We start from the raw sequence: 23,744 nt of genomic DNA, 5'->3' as shown, positions 1-23,744 counted from the left end.
GCTAGTGGGAGATTGTATCATCACAGATGAGGTGGCAGCCCCAAAGGAGGTTCTCCAAAAGTTGTCATTTAGTACCCAAGCATTGTACTGATTTCTGGGGATTCAAAGAAAAGCAAAAAGCACTCCCTGCACCCAAGGAGCTCAGTCTCATGGAGGTGATGGCATATGAACAACCACATACAAATGAGATATAATCAGGATGAACTGGAAGCAATCTCAGAGAAAAGGCCTTAAGATTGAAGAGAACTGGGAAAGGTTTCTTTGTAGAAAATGAGATAATAGCTAAGACCTGAAGGCAGAGATTAGGAAGATACCATATCTGATGGTACATCACAATACCCAACTGCTTCACAGCACCACAAATGAATTGACAAAAGCAATGAGAAATCACTAGGTTTCCCTTTCTATTAAGAAAATATCCCAGCTCTCACACAGATCAGTAACTTCTATTTTCTGGTTCCCGGGGATTCCAGGGCAGTGGCTAGCTTGATTGAATACAGAAACCTTTTATCTGCATGGTCCCAGAAACTGGAATGCTACAAAAGGTTACTTCCTTTGGGCTTAGATGAGCTTTAATATAATTTTAGAAATGGGGCGACCTCTTCCCAACAATTTAGGGGTACAAGTCACAGTGGTGAAATTATAATCCATTATATGGATAATATGAAGGAATTGAAGAATCAAAATATCCTAAGGAGTTTTCTATGTTTTCTAACCTTTTCTTCCTTCAGCAAGAGAAGTAGTTTTGAGGTAAGTTCCTTGTTGGAGGGCAAAAGGATTTCTGCTTTAAAAAGTATATACAACTTTCTCTCATGATTCTCCATATGAATGCTGACCTAATTGGGGCCGGGGAAAAAGGAATCTTCACAAAAATCCTAATGTTTGGGAGAAATGTGGCAACTCTTACTAGGATAACTAATGTAGGGGTGCATATTCATTATTTAGCAATCATTATAAATTCATTTAGATTGATGAAAGACTAGCCATTGAAGTTACAGAACCCTAAAATAGCAAATTTGTCCTTGCTCATAGAAAGAAGTATAGGAATTTAAGAAGCAGACTTTGTGGAATATTTTGCAGAAGTCATTGTTTTATTGGTTATTTACCTTAAGCAATAGAAAAAAGCAATGTCATATAAGGGAATGTATAAGGGAAAAGCTCAATTCTTTGTTGAATGAAATTTGCTGTTACTAATAACTTCATATCACCACCAGGTGGTGATAGTTGAATAAAGAACTAGATCTATTCTTTAATAATTTCTTCTTGTTCCCAGGAGAGGGTGCCATGTTCCTTTTTAGTATATTAAAAGTGGGATTTGGGGAGAGCAATTATGAAGGTATCTAGCCTTATATTTTGGTGTAATAAAACCCAAAATAGTTTTTTGCTGTTTTGATTTTCCTTTAAATATGTTTATTTCTAGAATACTTATAATGTCTCTCAAATCCACAATTTTAAGATGGCTATTTATATACATGAGTATTCTTCGCTAATTTTTTTCAATTAGCCTTTTTACAATATTGAACTTTTATTATAAATCATAACAGCTTCCTTTTAAATATGTTTCAATATTAGAGGGAAACCCTTTACATTTAAATGTAACCAGTGAATTAAATTCCTCAGAGATGTTGACCATCCTTTGACCTTTGATATTCTTCAGGCTCCATGAACAACTTTCAAATGTTACATTAACAAATGTTGCCACTGATATGACATTAAAAAGAATTTCAAAAGAATTTTGTTTTTAATCCACAGGGCAGCTAGGGGGCTCAATAGATAAGAGTACTGGGCCTGCAGTCAGGAAAACAGATACTTACTAGCTATGTTATGCTGGATAAATCAATTAACCCTGCTTGCCTCAGTTTCCTCATCTGTAAAATGAATTGTAGAAGGAAATAGCAAACTGCTCTAGTATCTTTGCCAAGAAAACTTCAATTGGGGTAATGAAGAGTCAGACACATCTGAAGATGACTGAACAAACACCCATTAATTGAGTTCAGCATTCATTTTTTAATTGACTATAGAGATATAATGTAAATTAGTCCTGATCCTGTTTGAAGATCTCTCTTTAGTCACATATTAAATAGTAATATTCTCAGAATAGTACTGAAGAAATTACCATTTACCTTAAAAATAATAGAATGGATTATAGTAGAGGAAAATAGGTGTTGTCATCTGTAATATTTTTATGAAAGTGTCTTAATACATATCTTAAGTATAAAAGTCCATGTTTTAAAAAATGTTCTTCTTTTGTAGGTGGCCATAGAATGTGACATTATATTTAGTCATATTTCCCAAATCAACATTTAGTTTACAGTATCCAAGTGATAGATTCCTGTTTGTAATAACTTTAGTTCTTTTTAAAATAACATGAGGTTTTCCTGTATTCATATTTGTATTATTAGGGCACACAAAATATACAATAATCTTATCTGCTTTCATTAAATAACATGGGAAAATAAAATAAAGATTAATCAAATTTTAAAACTTCCTATCTTTTTTTTTTGAAACTCTTACCTTCTGCCTTGGAACCAATGCTGTTCTAATGTATATGTCCTCTGCCAAAGGGAGGGGAAGAGGAGGAGCATCTACCTAGTATTCTGAGAGCCTTTCTTGATTTTCCTTGACTGATAACATGAAGATATTAGACCATGAGGGATGTCCATCTCTTTAGGCTGTCTTCTTCCCATATAAACAGCTTATCTTTTATTTCCCTCATATTTCTTAAGCTGTTAAAAATAGATTAAAAATCATTGATGGATATTATTGAAAGAAATGGTTGTGAATTATGTAAAAGAATGGAGAAATAAATATATCCTAAGGCCAAGTAAAATTGGACATAAAATATGGGGAATTGTGATAAAATAGTAAAAAGTGGGGGAGAGGGAAATCTGCTAGTATTTTTTATGTTTCTCTTTTTTCAGTGTGTCCTGACTCTTCATGACCCCATTTGGGGCTTTCTTGACAAAGATACTAGAGTAGTGTGCCATTTCCTTTTCCAGCACATTTTACAGATAGGAAACTGAGGCAAAAGAGTTAAGTGACTTGCCAGAGTCACAAGGCTAGTAAGTGACTAAGGCCAGATTAAAAAAATTTTTTAAATTTAATTTAGAATATTTTCTTAGTTACATGATTTGTGTTCTTTTCCTCCCTTCCTCCCTCCCCCCTCCCATATCCAACTAGCAGTTCCACTGGGTTTTACATGTATCATTGATTAAAACCTATGTCCATATTATTAGTATTTGCAGTAGACTGATTATTTAAATTCAACATCCCCAATCACATCCCCATTGAACCACGTGATCAATCATGTTTTTCTTCTGTGTTTCTGCTCCCACAGTTCTTTCTCTGGATGTGGATAACATCCTTTCTCATAAGTCCCTCTGGAGTGTCATTGTATTGCTGCTAGTAGAAAAGTCCATTATATTCTATTGTACCACAGTGTATCAGTTTCTGTGTACAATGTTCTCCTGGTTCTGTTCCTTTTGCTCTGCATCAATTCCTGGAGGTTTTTCCAGTTCACATGGAATTCTGAGGCCAGATTTGAACTCAGGAAGATGACTTTCTGGCATATCAAATTTAAATTAATATCCAATAACTCCAAATATCATTTTTCATAAAGTTTACTAATAATCACTTGAAGTGGAAGAAATAAAAGAACAAAACTAAAAACCTGAGTAAATAACACGTGAGTAAAATTCTCCTGCCTGGCACTCACCCAGCCTCCCCAGCCGCATTTTCAGGAGAAGAGAGAGAAGGCAGAGCTACACAAAACTTATATATTCCCTACATTAGAACTTTATATAGATATGTAAATGGGATGCTGGGAGAGCAAGTCCCTGGGGAGCAAAATTCTATCCACACAATCCCCGCTCTGATTCAATTGGGAAACAAGTATATAGAAATTTCTCAGATTTACATGCCTAGTTTTCCCCAAACAATCAGTACACATAATCAACTTATATCTCTAAAAATCTTTAACTAGATGTACATGTAATACTGCAGTTTCTAAGGGGAAATTATAATAATTTGTCAAAAAAAGAAAAAGAGAGCAAAATCAATTGGCACGTTGACAAGTACCAATTAGGGGGCAATCCCCTTTGGCAGAAGAGTTTACATTCAAAATGAATGTGTTCAGTCCCCCATAATTCAATTCATTAAATCCCAAAGTTCATTATGGATCTTTTAGTTCAGTGTATGGTTTCTGCAGGCTTCTTCATGGCACTTCTCCAAACAGTTTATTTTCTTGATTCAGGGAGGTAGCAAGTTTCTTATCCCAAAATTACTCTCAAACAAGAAAAATTTTATAAATCTAGAATTTTATGACAATAATACATTCCCCCCCTGAGGAGGGTGTTGACCAACACAGGGATCACCCTGGGATACATGGCTGAGTTATGAGATATATGAATCAGTTATCAAAAGAAAATAAAAAACATTAAAAATCCAAAGTAAAAAGAAAAAAATAACTTCTGGATGAAACATAAAATATCAAAGTCTCATGTGTAAAAATTCTAAGTAAGGAAGAATAAGTCCATAACAGGCCCTTGAATTAGGGCCTGATTAAAGTGATTTATGCCCTACAAGCCTGTAGTAGCAATTATAACAATATAGCACTTACTCATTGGCAGCTAGGCCTATAGAAAATTGCCATAGCATAAAAGAAAGAAGAGGGACTAAATTTTGAAGCAAAAAGGGAAATATTCCCTGTTATGATTTTACCTTTGCTGTAAGGGATGTAAAGGATAATTTTAGCCTTGTGACTTAAAAATCTAAGCTAATTGGTCACCAGGGAAAATCCTAAATAATTAAATACCAAGTCAGCTAGAAATTATGGTGATTTTAATTAATATAGAGAGAGGGAGAGGAAACAGTTAACTTAAACTGCTCCTGCTCAGGCTGAGCCAGGCAGGAGTTAAAGGCCTTGGCCAAGGGCCTCCCTTGAGAGTCAAAGGAAAGGGAAGTCAGTCTTATCACTCAACACGTGACTATCTCAAGGAAGCTGGCTGAGGGAGCTCCTCCAGGCTGAGTTCCAGGATTGAACTGGCACCCAGGCTTCTCAGCCAGATCCACCTCTCCAGGAAAGAGAGTGAAGGGAGGAAGTGACGTGCCTTATATAGACAGTTTTACGTCATTTTCCTGCATCTCATCTGTACCAATGGTAGCTTAGCTTGACTTAGGACAGCCCAGGGGTCTGTCAGCTGTTTCTGCACATCACATATCTATCAAAGCCCATCCTCCTAGATACTTAAGTATGGGTGCAGACATTCGTGACTTTGTTAGACTAAGTAGGGTGGAGCAATGTAAAGTTCCCAAGACATTCCTGATCAAGTATCTCCATTGTTACAATCAGGAAATAGCTAAATCAAATCTTCTAAAGTATGGTCTGAGTAGGGTGGAGTAGTTTTAAAATTCACAGGGATAGGGTAGCCAAAATGGCAGCAAAATGAGGTACTTGGTAGAAATCTGGATCTGGCACAAGGGAATCCTGCATCTGATGTTGTTAAACAGCCGCTTCCTCGAACCCCAAAATAAATTCAAGTCCTCTGCTTTGGCATAAAATCTCTTCAATCCCATCGGGATTGGTTGGTCTCTTTGGCCTTGTGCTCTTAGGCACTATGAAGGTTAGCTTTTGTGATCCCTTCTCCTAGAACTAGACACAATCATTAATCAAAGTCCCATAATATTTAACAATCAATGGCATGTTTCCATAGACTAAAGCAGTGATGGCGAACATTTTAGAGATTACAGTGATGGCAAACCTTTTAGATATTAAGTGCCCTAACTGCACCTTCCACACAACATGTGAACTGCCCCTTTACCCTAGATCAGGGGCAAAGGGAGGAAGTACTCCCATTGGGCTGCTGGGTAGAGGGGTGGGTGATATGAAAAATGTCCAGGCACAGTGGAGAGGGGGAAGGGAACAACCCCCTCCAGCACATGGGCCAAAGGTTCACTAACAAGGGTCTAAAACTTTTGGATATGCCTTGACATAAGGGCTAATGGTATAAAAATTAAATTTATATCTCTAATAATAAAATTATTATATTTTATGAGGCTTATTAAATGATCATTAGAAATCAAGGAATAAAGAGGATACAAAATAAAAACCATCTGCCCATGGCTAGTTAGCTATTTTCAAATTTTTCCCACCTTATCACCATCAGTGCTGATGCTACATCATGCAAAAAAGAGGGAGCCTGGGAGGTGTTATGGCCAGTTAAATACCAATAACGTGATCTTGCCAAAGCGGAGACACCGGAGGGAATTTTGGGGAATACTAAGGAAGAAATACTTCATCCTGGGGAATGAAGTCAAAGTTTAAAAATCTCCATTTATACAATGGACATTTAAGTCTACCCTAGTGCAAAGTTTAAAAAAAAAATCCCATTAATACTGATAACATGTGCTTCAAGTATAAAAAATTAGAGGAAAAAAAGAAAACTCAAATACTCTATTGCACATACAGGAACAACAATAATACATTTAAAAAATAAAAAATATATAGTTCATATTCCATGAAAAGGTATAAACAAAGTAGAGGCATAATACCAAGATTTCTCACCCTAAAATGAGATCCATTTCCTTTATAATTTGGCCATGATTCACAGTGTGAGGACACATGATTTTCATCAAACAATAGCTTCTTAAAATAGTACAGGTAATGCACATTCAAAGAAGTACCATAATCTCCCAAATCACAGGAGCACATTTAATGACAATAGCACACAAACCCGCTATCATTATGATTCACATGAGTTCCTGTGTGACATTTAAAAACTTTTGAAGCTCATGGATACTTGTCACAAGTTCTCCAGAGCTAGCCAGTCTTTCAGTGTTATCAAAGATATTTCTAACAAAGTCTATTACTGCCATCATTCCAAAATGTGGCAGAGGAGCCCAGAAAAACACAAACTTCTGTACTGCTGCTGCTGGATCTAAAATGTCACCAAGAATCTAGATCATTCTGGTGGAAGGGTAGAGTAAGCTGAAGAGTTACAAATGTAGAAACTGTCAGAGAAGAATTAGTAAAAGAGAGAAATCAAATCCAGTGGAGCAAGGAGTAGCTCATGTGGGAGAGGGGCAATAAAAAAACCTAGGATTCCAGTAAGAGAACGAAAGCTGAGAGAACTCAAAAACTGCCAGCTCCACTCACTCTTCCAGCTGAGAGCTTGAGAAGAGGTTTCTCTGAGGCTGGGGCGTCCCTCTGGATATGAACTCTTTCCTTGTGAACCCCTGAAATCTCTCACTCAGCTTAAGACATCATATATTTGGACTTTGAAGGAAGACGTCTACTAAGAAAATCCTCTCCAAAGATTATTCTCCACCTCTCTCTCCCCAACTTGTCCTGAACTCCATTACTCTAACTAGATTATCTCAGGAATAGGGAACAAACCAGCAGCTGACCAGAAGAGGGGTCAAGGCCGAGAGCCTGGACACCTGAGATTTGGGGGGGGGGGTCAGTCTGCCAATCAATAGGGATTCCTGCTACCCACTTTCCTCACCTAAAATCTTCATCTCTCCCTTTCCTGAATGGTCCCAAATAAAGTGTTACTACTTAGATCAGGTCTGCCTAAATCCTGACACTAAGGAATGGGGCTGAAGATTTGGGGAGAACCACACTTCTTCCCCCAAAAGGGAAGTTTAACCCAGCATCCTAGGGATCAAAATAACTACATCCAAAGGAGTGATCTTCTCCTCTGGGCAGAGGAATAACTTCAGATTTTGGAGGAAGAAGTGACAGTTGGTGTACTTGAAGGATCCAGAGACAAGAAGGTCCATCTGGTCTCTCAACTATAGCTGAGATCAAGAAGGGAAGCCGTGTGCCATTTCATTAAAGCTCTTGCCTCTGGTTTTATCCTCTATCTCCCAGAACCACTCTCTGAGGAGACATATTCTGTCCCTTAGGGAGACAAAGCTGGGTTACCTTCTCCAAGGGGAAGAGAGGGAAAAGATCAACCTCTTCCCCTTCTCCATTCTCTCAACTGTCTCTCTCTCCCCTTCCATTTCCTTGGTGTATGTGTGTGTGTGTGTGTGACCCTCTTACTGGCCATATATTACAAAACTCGTTCAGGAGCCACTTAGCCCCCTAGGAAAATCCTTTGCACCTCCAGGATGGGATTATAACTGATCATGGGGTAACAAAGCCCCTTTGGGAAACCTTCCTTCTCTGGTATTAGACTGTTACAGGGTAAAAGGCAAGTCTTTATAAAGTTTATATGTCCCATCCATTGCAATGTAGAGGCAAAGATTAACTAATGAGAATCACTTCAGTTGTCTCATCCATTATATTTTTAATAAATGCAGAAGTGGGAAATACAATAGTGCTATTGCACTTCATTTCAACTACTAAATGGACCCTTACCTCTTGTTACAAATAACTCAAAGATAGGCAAATGATCAGTCAGAGGTAGTGGTGCTCCTAGATATCTGAAAATCACTTCTGAAGACCCCTTAAAATCAATTTAAATTTTTAGGTCACTAAATTGTCCAACGGTTGTATACAGGTTGTAACCAATTTGATGGAGTCCACCCATCATCATCTATGTCATAGTTAATAAAGGCAAAAAGGAAGAAAAGGCTGTTAAGGCGACATGTGACCTCCATGGATCTGGTAACAAACCCAGCATCTATAAGGACCTATGGTTTTGCCATGGAAAAGAGTTTGCACAACTTTTGCAATTGTATTTTTTCCAGTCCAATCATAGGTGGAGGGTACAAATAAAGAAAGTGTAACAGAACATACAGCTAATGACCAAAACACAGTAGCCAAAAATGACATAGTGTAACAGAATATATTAGATTAGATCAAAATGTGAACTTAAAAACCAAAATTGAATTTTAAATTAAACAATTAGCAAATACAATATATGTAACAGGATACAGACATTGAATTAAAGAGTCCTTTTCTCCAATTCCAATAGCTACATAACAGAGGTTTCTTCACTATTTTGGAGGACAAATGGAGTCTGAAGGGACTTAAAATTCACCTCCAGGTGTAATAATTAAAATTATTAATATTTCTTCTACCCATATATTTGTGTGTGTATATATATATATATATGTATATGTATATTTATAATGTTTATTAGGAAGGGTAGACAATCATTCCTAAGTAACCTGACCGCGAGGAGCATAGCCTGCCAGTCTCTTCCTCATTCCCCCTCACCTCCTGCACTGTCTCTTCTCCTCATGGTTCCTTCATGGTCCTCTCGTTGGTCTTCCCGGTCCTGTTCCAAATCTTAACTTTTATTGAAGTACAGAACGTACACTGACACAACCCTGGTGCAACTGTGGTATGTCAGGAATGTTTGATGGACATGTAAAGTTACTCAAGAAGAGGAGGGGATGAGCTTCCTTGACACAATCTGCCCTGTGATCCTTTGGGAGACCTGTCTCCCCAATGGATCATTTAAATATAACTATCTTATAACTCTAAATACCTTCTAGCTAAAAGTACATACACAATTGCATTTTTCTCTATAAAAGGCTGATGGCTGATTTGAGTTTTCATTTAGGAATTACATAGCTGAATTCCTTGGCGACCTTAAATTAATATATATATATCAGTCTTTTAAAGTGATTTCCCTGTCCCTTCGTGGTCGCCACAATGTGGCCTTTTATAGAGTTTAATTACAAACAGGAGGAAGAAAGGAATTAGAGATAGAGAGAGAGAGAGAGAGAGCGCGAAAGGGGAGAGAAGGGAATAGGGCTTAAATACCCCCTCTGTTTAGGCTGGGCCAAAAGGCCCAAGCCCTTAGATAGCTGGGGCAAAGAAAAGAGATCAGTCCCTATTACTTACGTGACCAAAATGGAGAAACAGTCTCAAAAGCCCCCACCTTCAGCTTCCTTCAGAGCAGGCTTCTCAGAGCACCTCTCCAACCACTCAGACAAACTCCTCCATCCCCCTGAGTCTTCAGACCCCTCTATCCTTTAGGAAACCATCCAAGTTCCCTCCCCTCAGTTCTCACATCTACCAATCACTGTCCATCAATTTCCCTGTGCCAATGGAGGCTCTAGCTTAACCCAGGACCACCCAGAGGTCTGGCTTTGCACATGTCTGTTGTAGGTCATATTTTCAAATAATTAAATCTTTGATCCTTTGCTACAGCCCTTCCTAAATCCTGTTAACCTGAGTAGGGTAGAGATTGGAATAATTAAATTTTGATCTATGCTGCAGCCCTTCCTCAATCCTGTTAGGACTGAGTAGGGTGAAGATTGATTCCAAGTATCTCCATTGTATCAATTCTAAAATCAATCATGACTCAAAGAAATTCCTGTTCTATGCTTAAGCATAGGTCAAAGTCCTTTCCATTGTTCAGCAAAAGGTTTCTGTCCTAAAGTAATCTTAAGAAGGGAGGAGGAGGAACCTCCCATGCCAATGGGGTTCACATTCCAATAGACTATCAGTAAGAAATTTTCCAAGTATGAAATTTCCCAATGGTGAAATTTCCAACATTTATAAGTCTAAGGAATTTTAAGGTTTACACTCAAGGATATAAATTTGCCCCTGAGTACTGCTTTGGCTGCATCCCATAGATTTTGAAAGGATGTCTAGTCATTGTCATTTTCTTCAGTGAAATTATTTTTTCTATGATTTGTTCTTTAATGAGTTTTGGAGAATCATATTGTTTAATTTCCAATTAATTTTTGATTTACCTCTCCATGTACCCTTACTAATTATTATTTTCATTGCATTGTGATCTGAGAAAGTTGCATTCATTATTTCTGCTCTTTTGCACTTGTTTGCAATGTTTTCATGCCCTAATATATGGTCAATTTCTGTGAATGTACCATGTGCTGCTGAAAAGAAGGTTTATTCCATTTTATCTCTCTTTATTTTTCGCTACATATCTACCAACTAATTTTTTGAAGATTTCATTCACTTCTCTTGCTTCTTATTTATTTTTTGGTTTGATTCATCTAGTTTGGATAGAGGAAGGTTCAGGTCTCCCAGTAGTATAGTTCTTCTATTTATTTCATCCTTGAGCTCCTCTACTTTCTCATTTAGAAATTTGGATGCTATGTCATTTGGTGCATTCATGTTGAGTACTGATATTTCCTCATTGTCTATACTGCCTTTTATCAGGATGTGGTTACCTTCCCTATCTCTTTTAACTAGATTTATTTTACCTTTGACTTTGTCAAATATCATGATAGAGACTCCTGCCTTCTTTTTATCAGTTTATGCCCAATAGATTTGACTCCATCCTCCTACTTTGACCCAATACGTATCTACCTTCCTCATGTGTGTTTCTTGTAGACAGCATATGGTGGAGTTTGGGATTCTAATCCACTCTGCTATTTGCTTGCTTTTTATGGGTGAGTTCATTCCATTTACATTCAGAGTTATGATTACCAGCTGTGTATTTCCCAGCATTCTGATTACTACTCCTAGTCCTGTCTTTTCTTCTTTCACTATTTCCTTCTACACCAATGTTTGTTTTTATGTTCCCACCCTTATTTTACTTCCCTTTCTACCCCCTTCCCTTCTTATTCTCCCCGTTATTTTCTTTGCAGTCTTTTAAAAACTACCCCCCTCCCTCCCTTGTACTGCTTCCCTCCCCACCAGTCCGTTTGTTATCCTTCTCCTCCCCTATAGGATGCAAATATATTCTCTGCCCCAATGGATTGGATTGTTCTTCCCTCTTGGGGTCAATTTCAATGCGTGTAAGAGTTGAGTATTTCCTGTCTCTGACCTCTTTACCCTTCCAGTGTATTGATGTTCTCTCTCCCTCCCACCATGAGCTTCTTTGCGACATCTAAATTTACCCCCTTTTATTTCTTTTCCCAGTTCTTTTAGTATTAACCTCTTATTTTAGCTCTAGTTGTATGTATATATATATATATATGCATATATATATGTTCACACATGTATATGTATTTTCACACGCATATATCTATATACCTATTTATATCTTGTCATTTCATCCTATACAGTTTGTCGCTGTTCCCTCTAAGTGTAATTCTTCTAGCTGCCCAGGTGATTACAATTTTTAAGAGTTACCAATGACCTCTTTTCTTAAAGGGATATGTATCATTTTAACTTATTGAGTGTCTTTAAAAAAAGTGGTTTTTTTGTTGTTGTTTTTCTTTTTTCCTTCTCTTTTAATTACCCTTTGATGATTCTCTTGAGTTCTGTGCTTGGGCATCAGATTTTCTGTTCAGGTCTGGTCTTTTCTTTACAAATTCTTGTAGTTCTTCTATTTTGTTGAATGACCATACTTTCCCCTGTAAAAATATAGTAAGTTTTGCTGGGTAGTTGATTCTTGGTTATAGACCTAGTTCCCTTGCTTTCCAGAATATCATATTCTATTCCTTTTGGTCCTTCATTGTAGATACCGCCTGATCCTGTGTTATCCTCACTGTAGTTCCATGGTATCTGAATGACTTCTTCTTGGAAGCTCGTAATATTTTTTCCTTGGTCTGTTAGTTCTTGAATTTGACTATAACATTCCTGGGTGTTGTCAGTTGGGGATCAAGTACAGGAGGTGATCTGTGGATTCTTTCAATCTCTACTTTTCCCTCTTGTTCTAGAATATCGGGGCAGTTTTCTTGGATAATTTCCTGTAGTATTATGTCCAGGCTTTTTCTTTTGTCATGGTCTTCTGGGAGACCAATGATTCTTAAATTGTCTCTCCTCTAACAATTTTCTAAATCTTCTGTTTTATGAATGAGATGCTTCCTATTTTCCTCAATTTTTTTCATTCTTTTTTTATAGTGTCCTGCTGCCTTGTGAGGTCACTTAATTCTAGTTGTTGTATTCTGGTTCTTAAAGACTGTATTTTATCCCTGGCTTTTTGGTCATCCTTCTCCTTCTGGTCTGATTTTCTTTGGAGGTCATCTTTCATTCTCTTTACCTCATTTCTCATCTCCTTTGCCTCATCTTTCATCTTCTTTGCCTCATCTTTCATCTGCTTTGCCTCATTTTCAAGCTGGTTGATTTTGGCTTTCAAGACACCATTTTCTGTTTCCAGATGACTTATCTTAGTTTTTAAATTCTTTTCCCAATTGTCTTCAGCCTCTCTTAATTGTGTTTTGAATTGCATTTTGAGTTCTTCCAAAGCCTGTATCCAATTTGCTGGGATTTCTGATTTATTGTTTGATGATCCCTACTCCTCTGTTCCTTTTGCTCTTTGTTTGTTGCTTAAATAGAAGCTGTCAATTGTTACTTCTTTTTAATTTTTCTGTTGTTTGCTTGTATTTACCCCTTCTTTCCTCCCCGTATTTTTCTGTGCTCTTGCTTTTCTCATTTTTTTGGTTTTGGGGTTTCATGTCAGTCTCCCCTCTTGAAGCTTTGTCAGGAGATCTCTCTATGCAGTCTGTGGGGGAGGGGTGTTGGAGTTTGAGCTTTTGATTGGGTTAAAGCCCAGCAGTCTGTGTGGAGGGTTTTTGGAGCTTGGGATTCCCTGACCTCTGAAGACTTTTTATGGGATTAAGTTCTTCTGGGTTGGGCTGGATGTGCTCTGAGGCCAAAACTTCCTGGAGAAATATGGAGTGTCTCCTTCGCTGTGACCTAGCTGCCCGCTCTGAACTCCCTCTCCAGCTCCTTCCCCACTGCCTGTGTTTGAAGCTCTGAGCCTGGCATTGCCCTGCCCACAAGGTACACCCTCCAGATCAGTGCCTTTGCCTGCCCAGAGGTTACAGCTGCTGCTGGAGCCTTAGAGCTCTCGGTGTGTGGGGGGGTGAGGGGTCCTGGGACCTTCCTTCTGCCTTCCCCTTAAACCTTAGTGTTCTCAAATTCCAGCTTTTGGGGGGCATACCTTTTGAACTGAGTCCAGCAGGAGGGTTCCTTGGCTCTCTCTCGTTGTTAGGTTTGATTTTCAGTCCCCTAGGAACATTTAGTTTGTAATTGGTAAGGAAGGGTTCTCAGAGGTCTGAACTTTTGCTGCTTCTATGCTACCATCTTGACCTGGAGTTTTTATTTATTATTTCTTAACCAAGTAACTTAAATAGAATTCTTTTAGATTTCTAATCTTTATTTTTACATGTTTCTCCTTTCACTTTTTTTGAGCCTTATGCTCCTAACCCTATTTTCCCCATAAACTCTGTGGTTTTTTAATTGAGTAGTTTTGCATATAGCATAATGCTTATTGAGAACATACATATAGATCATACTTATATTTCCATTCTTTTATAATCTCCCCTTTGGATTATCTTGAACATCAGTCCTTGGATGTTTTAAAAATTGATTTGCCTTCCACACAGATTTCTTCTTTTTATTTGATCAGGTATAACCTATATTCCTGACTTTTTAAAGTACTAGTACTACTTCTTCAAATTGAACTGAGGTGGTAGATTCCAAGAGCTGTTCTTTTTTCATTGCTGAAGGTAGAATAAGTTGCCTTAAAAATTCTGGCAGCTCTCTTCCACTTCTGGTCTTTTTCTTTCCTTCTTCAAGTTTTACATTGAAAAATGTTATTGCGATCATCTAGTCTTGCTAGTTCATCATGTTTTATTGGCTCATTTTGTCCCATTGCATTCTGATATTTTGTAAAGTTGAAATTGCTCATAATCTGTCATTTTCATTCCTGATGTTTTACAGATGAGTTTGGATAGATCACTGTTATTATCCTTGTTTGCCACATATCTTTGTTTGACAGAGATAGTGTTTGCTAGGCTGATTGGTTTCTGGACTCTTTGATTTCTTCATTGTGACAGTTATTTTATTCCATTTAAAGTTTTCTAAAAATAATGACAGGTTAGTGTATTTACTTTTGTACATTTCCCAGTTTTTGTAATCCACAGCTGAAGTAGACCATTTTGCAACTGGTATAGATTCGTGTTATGTTTTCTTATGTTAATGGTTTCATTTAAATTGGTGAGTATTTATCTCCGTGTTTTTTGGGTTTTTTTTTTAACCTTTTACCCTCTTTCTTAGAATCAATACTATGTATTGGTTTCAAGGCAGTGGGAGTTAAATGATTTGCCAATGGTCACCTAGCTAGGAAGTGTCAGAAGTTTGAACCCAGGACCTCCTGTCTCTAGGCCTGATTTTCAGGCTACTGAGGTACCTCCTTGTCCCTAAATGTCTCCCTTTTTAATATTTGTTATAATGACCACAGATTTAGCTGATTTTGAACTTGGCACCACAAAGGCAGCTATTCATATTCTATCCATTAATAAACAACAGAATAGAATTAAAAGGACACCCCATTTGGAATCAGGATAACTGAGTTCATTTTTCAGCTCTGGTATGTATTCCTTCTGTGAATTTGATTTATCAGCCAAGTAGTGCTCTGTTTCCAATTTTAGGGTACTGGAAGTAGATTTAAAAGTCTAGAGGTGTTTACTGAAGGGTTCTTGAGATCAGGTGGAAAGTAACTAACTGATCTTTCTAGTTCTTAAATAGAAAGCTCATTCAACACAGTGTCTTCATTCTGGTATGCTAGGAGTACCACTGTTATCAAATGTAGAGTATTATTCCTTTGCTAGCCCAAAGCTCTTTATAAAGGAGATATTATTATGTAACATGGACTGGTTGGAAAAATATTAACAGTGTTCTGGCTTCTCCTGGGATAATTTTGGACAAGATATCTTAGGACAAATCAAAGGGATAATAGAAGAATAGGATAGGAAAAATTTTAGTTTCTTAGTCTTCTTACACGTTATACCCTTCTATGCTTTCTGATATCCAGTACCTCCTTTCTGTTCCTTGCACAACACACTCCCTCTCCTGACTTTAAGCATTTTCCCTCACTATTTTAATGCCTGGAATTTTCTCATTCCTCTTCATCTCCTGGCTTCCTTCAAGTCTCATTCCTGTAAGATTTAAATTAAATGTCTGTTTCTTCAAGTATTATTTTTAAAGTTTTTTATCAGACAAAATAGAACCATGTGACTAAGTTTTTCTACCTGCTCAAAAATCCCCGCTCCACCAAAGCCACAACAGGAAGGAAAGAGAGCCCAAGAGACGGAACTACCCCCAATTTATATCCAGTCTATGTTAGCATGTAACAACAGGAAGTGAGTAGGGTGCTGGAAATCGTAGTTTTGCTGGGAATCGTAGATTTTAGGGTAACAGATTCTAATCATACATTCTTTCCCACCCTTTTTTATTAATTCCTTTGATATTCTTGACCTTTTGTTTCTCCAGCTGAATTTTGTTATTACTTTTTCTAATTCTCTAAAATAATCCTTTGGAAGTTTGATTGGTTTGGCACTATTGAGTTAATTTAGGCAGTATCATTTTTATTCTGTTGGCTCTGCCTACCCATCATTAGTTAGTACTTCTTCACTTATTTAAAATTATAGTTGTATAAAGATGACTTATAATTGTGTTCATATATTTCCTGTGTATGCCTTTCAGGTAGGCTCCCAAATATTTAGTTATTTTAAATGCAATTTCTCTTTTTGTCTCTTCCTGCCAGATTTCATTGGTGACAATATACAGAAATGCTTATGATTTGTGTGCATTTATTTTATAACCTGCAACTTTGCCAAAAACGTTCATTGTGTCATTGAATTTTTTAGTTGGCATTAGGGTTCTCTAGGTAAATCTTCCTATCATCTGCAGCTTTGTGTCTTCTTTGCATACGCTTATTTCTTTAATTTCTTTGTCTTGTTTTATTGCTATGGTTAGTATTTATATTCTTGTTTTATTCCTGATCTTATTGTAAAGGATTCTTGTTTATCCCCATTATAGATAATGCTGGCTTTTGATTTTATTTATTTATTAATTATTAATTTTTTAAAAGTGTCTTCAGTTTTAATATGCATTCATATTTCACACATTTCAACATTCACACACACAGGAACCCACCTTTGTCATCCTTTTCTGTATTTGTATGCATACAATACAATAGTGAAATTACAAAGGAAGGTGAAGTTCTATTGGTGTTTTCGTGGAATAAAGGTGACAGCAGCTTCCTCTCTGTGTGCATTGGACTCCTCATTGTATGTCCCATTTCACAACAGAGGTTGTCGTATTCAACTTACCCTTATTGGCATTTTTTTTGTCTCTACACCCTTCTGGGTAATGGGTGGGAGTTACTCTGATGCATTGCTTGAGATGTGGGCATGAGCTGGTTTGGACCCTGCCATGTTCCACAGTTTTAACCCTGGGTAGGAGTGTTTTTATTGTAATATAGGAAGGCAGAATGGAGTCTCCCCCAACTGAGTCAAGACCAGAGTGAGGTAGAGGTGGAATGGAGTCAAGTAGAAAGTCTAAGGATGATATTAGAAAATAAGTATTGTTTTATTAGTTTAGAGATAAGAAGTAGAGTGCTGGCTTGAGAAAAGAACTGGAGTTTGAATCAGAGCTGAGAGAGCATGTTAATTTCAACTGCTGACAGTTATAACTGTTTTTCTATGTCAATTATTCTCTCTGGCAGTTGGCAGAGACACACTCAGAGAGTCAGGGCTAGCATAGGTAACATCTTTGCCCCCCCACCTCTCTCTCTCTCTCTCTCTCTCTCTCTCTCTCTCTCTCTCTCTCTCTCTCTCTCTCTCTCTCTCTCTCTCTCTTTCTCTCTCTCTCACTGAGGGAAGATTTGAAGGAGTTCAGTGTTTTCCTTTCCCAACTTGGGAAACACTATTGAATATCTATTGTGTTTTTTTTAGATTGTTTAACTCTGAGAAGACCAAAGAAAAACCTGGACTTTGGTTTGGACTCTGAGTCTCTTAGGACTCAGAGTCCTAACTTGATTCTTGTTGAGACTCAACCAGCTAGCCTTTGCCATTTTATAATTTGAAGGCAAAGTTAAGATTTATAAGGATATTAGTGGTAGTTTTATTTCAATAGTATAAATTTGGGTTAGTCGGATCAGGGAGGATTAGTGTAACCTGTGAAACACTGGAGAAGCAGTTCCTTGAGGAACCTGGGAGTTTATTTGGGTAGATTTAGAATCCTTTAGAATTAGAAATCCTTTATTTATCCTTATATATTTCAATAAACATTTTATGTTTATAATAAGAGTCTCTTTAGCATCCTTGTGCGTGGCCCTGAAGGGAAGTTCACATTTGAGTTTCATTTCATCACTGAGGATACTTTTGATTACCTCTATCAAAAGTATCTTAACACTTTGAACGTGATTTTGGCCAGTTAGATGGTTTTAAACAGTTTTGAACCTATATTGAAACAGTTTTTCCATCTAAATATTTTATTTTGCAACTCGCCAAATTTAATTTTACAAAAGAGAAAAGGGATGTTTTGATTTCCCTCTTTCTTCTCCCTAGCAAACCCCACTCTGGCTGTCTTCAAGATCACAAATTTCTGTTCCCTCAGGTTGAAACAAGTATGATACCAACAGCTTCTCCTTCTCTGAGGAGAGAAATGTAACTTCCCTCCCCCCAACTTCAAGTCTCCCTATACTAAGAAGCAGGCATGTGATCTTATGAACTGCTATTTATTCTAAGGGAACAAATGAAGGGTAGGGCAATTGAAGTGAGGAATGAGGTATTGGGAAAGAGGGAGTGGGAGGTCCCTAGAAATAACTGAACCCTTTCTCCCTAAAACTGGCAGGGTCAGGCTTGCCTTCCTGACCCTCTGGGGTCAGTTGTGAAGATGTCCTGACTTTCTAACTGCTCTAGCTATTGTAAATATTTCAAGGACTTTCAGGGGATTTAGAGAAGATCTAATGGTGAATGGCTTTTAGCAAAGTCCTGTTGACTCTGCTTGTCTTCACTGGATGCTGGATTGGAAGTCACAGGAGGATGGTGCTGGCTCAGGTCTGCTCAGGTCAGCCTTTCTGGGGAGCTTCCCATTGAGAAGTCCTCTCCCACTGTCCAGATTCTCTCACTTCCTCTGTTCTTTCTTTAGAATTCTCTCTCCTTCCTGTCCTTCCCCCGCTCGAATTGGTCCTCAGTATGATGGATCTGCTTGTCTTCTTCCTCTAGCATATTCCTCTCTTACAAATCCCCCTTTTGTTTTTTTGTGAACTTGTCAACCTGACAGTTCGCATTACATAGAATACATTACTTACCTTATGTCTATTGTCTGTACTATTCTATCTACCTATTTGCTATTCCTTTTAGTCCCCCCTCCCCCCAATCTTAACCTTAACCTATGTCCTTATTATTAAACCTAACGTATTGTGGCTAATTCCTAAGCTAAGATATGGGTTTTGGGAAGGTGGTTTGGGTTAAGTGTATGGGTACAAAGGTATGATACAATGAAATAATTTCTGATTAAGGATTAATAATATCTTTAACAGTGTGCAACAATTTTTTTGTAACTCCCTAATAAAGATGTCTTATAGAAATTTTAGCTAACATGAAATTTTTCCAAACTCCTTACATCTCTAATGCTTATTTGTGTTTCTAATTAGTATAATTATATAAATTTATAAGATTTTATATGTCTATTTTAAGGTTAGTTTATCCTTTCTCTGTATCTAACTATCTGAGTTATTCAAACTTCCCTAGTACACCCTAACTTTTCTGTCTGTAATTTAAGGGTTAAATTTGTTAGTCCATCCCTATACTAAGTTAGTCTGTTAGTAAAATTTACATTATGCACATGCATGTTTACTGTACAATTATAATATATGATACATCTTACATATATACATAAGTTCTGCTTTGGAATCAACTAGACGAAAGGTATTGTCTTTCTGCCTGTTAATATACATTTTCTCATGGACCGTGCTTATTTATGACAACGATTGGTCCCTAAATCAATTTGTTATTGTGTTTCTGTCCTAGCTATGTACTGTTGGATGCATATACTCACACCATTGCAGATTTCTCCTCTTCACATCTTGCCTGTTGATTCTGTCGTCCTTTATTCTTCTTCAGGGTTTGTGTGTATGTGTGTGCATTTCCTTAATGTGATGTTAATGTGTATGACGATTCATCTTACATGACATTCTTTATAGAAGTTCTTTTTTCTATACAGGTTTTGGGTAACAGTCTTTTCTTGTTTTCTTTATGTCCTTTGCCTTCTCTGGTGTTTCCTGGAAGATTTCTCAAGTCCAGATGTCATCAGCTTTACGGCTAACCCCAGTCTTGTCTATTGTCTCACTTTGGTTGTAAATTTTTCTGTCTCTTTCCCGGATCTTATAGGATCATGCATGTGTGTAAGAATGATTGTCGTTGTTTGAGTGTATGTAAGATTGATTCAGATTGTGTGAGTATAAGTCAGAGTCTTTTGAAGTTTATCTAGTTTGTTTTATGTGTATGAATGTATGTCATATTCTTCTTGTGTTGTGATTTCGAATGATTGAGGGTTGAGATGGAGAGTTAGATAGATGCCATTCTGTTTGTATTATGGTCTGCCTGTCTATGCATTATTCAATTTCAGAATCACTTTCTATGGGGTTAATTTGTGTGTCATCTTCTTGGTCATTTTCTCTTTGGGTTTGAGCTTCTTGCATGTGATCTGGGGCAATCTCTGTATCAGTTTTGTATTTAAAGTCTTTTTTTCTAATCATAATGTAGTTTTCAAAATGTTATCTGTTCCCTGGCAATTTGGATAATTTGATAGCAAACATTAACCATACACTTTAACTTAGGGATCTCTAGTTAAATACCCCAGGCAATCTGTGCTTGGTTCTATACTATTTAACATTTTTATAAATATCTTCAGTAAAGATGGAAATGGTATGTGTATCAAATTTGAAGATAACACAAAGCTAGGAAGGATATCTATAATAATCTGGAAGACAAGTAGGATTCCAAATAATATTGACCGAATAAAACAATGGGCTATATCAACTAAGATGAAATTTAATAGGAAGTTGTTTATCTGGAAAACATGTGGAAGCTTTAGAAGCATGCAAACAGTACAAGTATTGATATGGCAGCCAAGGAGGCTGAGGTTCCAGTAATAGAGATAATACCTCTGCTATATCCTGCCCTAGTCAGACCACATCACATCTGGAGTATTGCATTCAATTCTGAATGCCTCATTTTAGAAAGGATATTGATAAGCTGGAGAGTGTCCTGAGGAGGGTAACTAGAATTAGGAAAGAAGAGCAGCTAAGTAGCTTAGTGGATAGAGTGCCAGACCTGGGGTTGGGAGGACCTGGGTTCAAATCTGGCCTCAGACACTTTCTGGCTGTGTGACCCTGGCTGAGTCACTCAATTTCAGTTGCCTAGCCCTTATTGCTCTTTGACTCAGGAATTGATACTTGGTATTTCACCTGTTTGTTAGTAAGGATTAAAAAAAAAGAATTACAAAGAATCATAAGTTAATACTATAATAAGAGTTGGTTGAAGGAACTAGGGAAGTATAGCTTGGAGAAAAAAAGCACTTAAGTTGGATATGACACCTGACTTTAAAGGGTTATAACATGGAGGAAGGATTAGACTTGTTCTTTTGGGACCTAAAGGGAAGATGTAGGAGCAATGGGTGAATTCCAAAGAGTTAAATTAAGGTTTGATGTTAGGGAAAAAATTTCCGAATAATTAAAACCACCCAAAATTGAAATAGACTGCCCAAGTAGGCAGTAGTTCATGTTGGAGGACTACTTGACAGGTACCTTGAAGAGGGATTTTATTGTTCAGTTCTGAGTTGAACAAGCTGGCCACTGAGATTGATTTCAAGTCTCTGATTTCTTAGAATGTTTCAAGGAAGTGTTAGACTTGTTGTGAATCTCCCCCCTCCCCCCCCATCCCCAAGGATAAAAACTAGGACAATGTCTAGAAGTTGCAAATGGGAAGATTTTGGCACAATGTAAGGAAACAACTTCCTAGCAGTCTGAGATACTGTAAAATGAACAATAGAAGCCACTCAGTACGAGTCCCCTAGTCTTCAGTACCATACAACTCAAAACTCTCTTGATGTCATGTCATTCTCTTTGCCTCTGCTCTAGTATCTACTATTGTTTGATAATAAGGTAGCCCTTCTCCTTGGCAGGCCCACCTCCTCTACCTCCATCCTCTATCCTGTCTCCTCTGTTATCCTTGGGTAGATCGCCTTACACAGTCATCCTCCCTCTCCCACCTCTCTTTAACCTTCAATCTCTATCAATTGTCTCCTTGCTTGCATCTTACACACATGCCTAAGTTTCTTTCAGCCATAACAACAAAAACCAACAATAAATGCTAGCTATAATAATAGTTATTATTATTAAGAAGATCTCATTTGATTTACTGCTTTTTCAAACTTTTTATATACATTACTACCCTTCCCACACACTAGAGTCCAGGACAACTGGCTGTCCCTCATATACAATATTCTACTTCTTCTCTCAGTACCTTTGCACTGGCTGTCCCTTATGCTTGAAATGTGATTCCCCACCCCCATCGTCCATCCCTTCTGTCTTTTAGAATCCCTAGCTTCCTCAGAATTGCATCCTAAACTCAGCTGTTTATCAGTGATGGCGAACCTATGGCATGGGTACAAAGACGGCACACAGAGAGCTCTCTGTGGCCATGGGGCCGTGCCCCCCCCCCCCATCCCCACCCCAAGTTAATTACTAGAAAGGCAGAGGTACTCAGCTAGGGCTGTTCCCTCCCACTCTCCACTGTGCCTGATGACATTTTTTCACATCTCCTGCCCCTTTGCCCAGCAGCCCAATGGGAGTACACAGTGGATAAGGTGAGCGTCTCACAGATGGCAGAGCTAGAGGGGTGCAGAGTGCTCAGACAACTCCCTGGTTTTTGATTTTAGAAAACACTATTTATCATCTTAATGAGAGTGCCACTAATTCTTGTACTTTCTAGTGTTTTTTAACATGAGTGGATATTATATCTTGTCAAAATCTTTCTTTGCTTCTCTTGATACAATCATGGTTTTTATTGTTTATGTTATTAATATAGTCAAGGAAGAAAAATATCTATTTAATGCTGAAGGGATTATGGAAAGATGGACACACTAAGGCCTTGTTGATGGAACCATGGATTGGCATGTTCATTCTGGAAAACAGTTGGAATGATTCAGAACAATGCTTTTTTAACCTAGAGATTCTGCTACTAGTTCCCCATAACAACAAAATATTGTAGCAGCACTTTTTTTTTTTTGGTGGGAGGGGGAAACCAAGTAGATATCCATTAATTGGTAAATGACTAAATAAATTGTAGAACATGGCTAATAGATTGCTATGGTGTAACATACAATGAATTTGATGAGTATTGAGAAGAATAGCAACATACAGAATATATGAACTGATGCAATATGAAGTAAGCAGGGAGGACATTATATAGACCAACAATGCTGTAAATAGAATAACAATACCCAGACAAGTAAGAGTATTTCGGACTCTTTTTCTCTCTGATATTTTGAAAGAGAATGGATTTATCTGTATTACATAATCATTTGTCTGTTCATAATAGTGTTAACATGTGCCAGGCTTATGTTTGCACTGTTTTGAGTAAACTTTTATGAGGTTTTACTAAATTGTGAGACTTAGTCACATTAAGTCCCCATTGAGCTATGTGCCCCTAAAGAGTTAGGGTCTCTTTTTGCCTTTCTTTATATTCTCAGTGCTTGACACAGTTTCTGGAGTTCAGTAGGTGATTAACAAATGTTATTGGCTGACTGAAATTCCTATGCCCACACAATGTCTCCCTACAGAGTAGATACCTAATGATTGAATTATTAGATTGGTCGAATTAAGCAAAGAAGCAGACCTTTATCAAGTGACAGATCAGAAGCTGCTTGTTTCTATATTCCCCTCTCTTTTTTACTACTTAAGATTTTTGAGGTAGGAAATACTTGTTATAAATCAATATGCTTTCTAGCCTGGGTGAAATGATGCCACTATACACTGACTGGTCTAACACTTTTTCGACTTAAGAAGAAATCCCTGTGCTCCTTCATTTCTTTATATCAGACACTCAATTAGACTAAGTTCTTTCAGAAT

The 23,744-nt window shown here is 37.5% G+C and overlaps 1 protein-coding gene across 3 annotated transcripts in view; it reads left to right on the top strand.

The window, feature by feature from the left end:
* The window catches only part of TPD52 (tumor protein D52), a 371,490-nt gene that overhangs the window by 152,026 nt on the left and 195,720 nt on the right, over positions 1 to 23,744 (top strand). The window lies entirely within an intron of this gene.

The sequence above is a fragment of the Monodelphis domestica genome, chromosome 3, assembly GCF_027887165.1.
Source record: "Monodelphis domestica isolate mMonDom1 chromosome 3, mMonDom1.pri, whole genome shotgun sequence".
Classification (NCBI taxonomy): Eukaryota; Metazoa; Chordata; class Mammalia; order Didelphimorphia; family Didelphidae; genus Monodelphis; species Monodelphis domestica.
The sequence above is the reverse complement of the archived record's forward strand: the minus strand, read 5'-3'. Positions and strand labels throughout refer to the sequence as shown.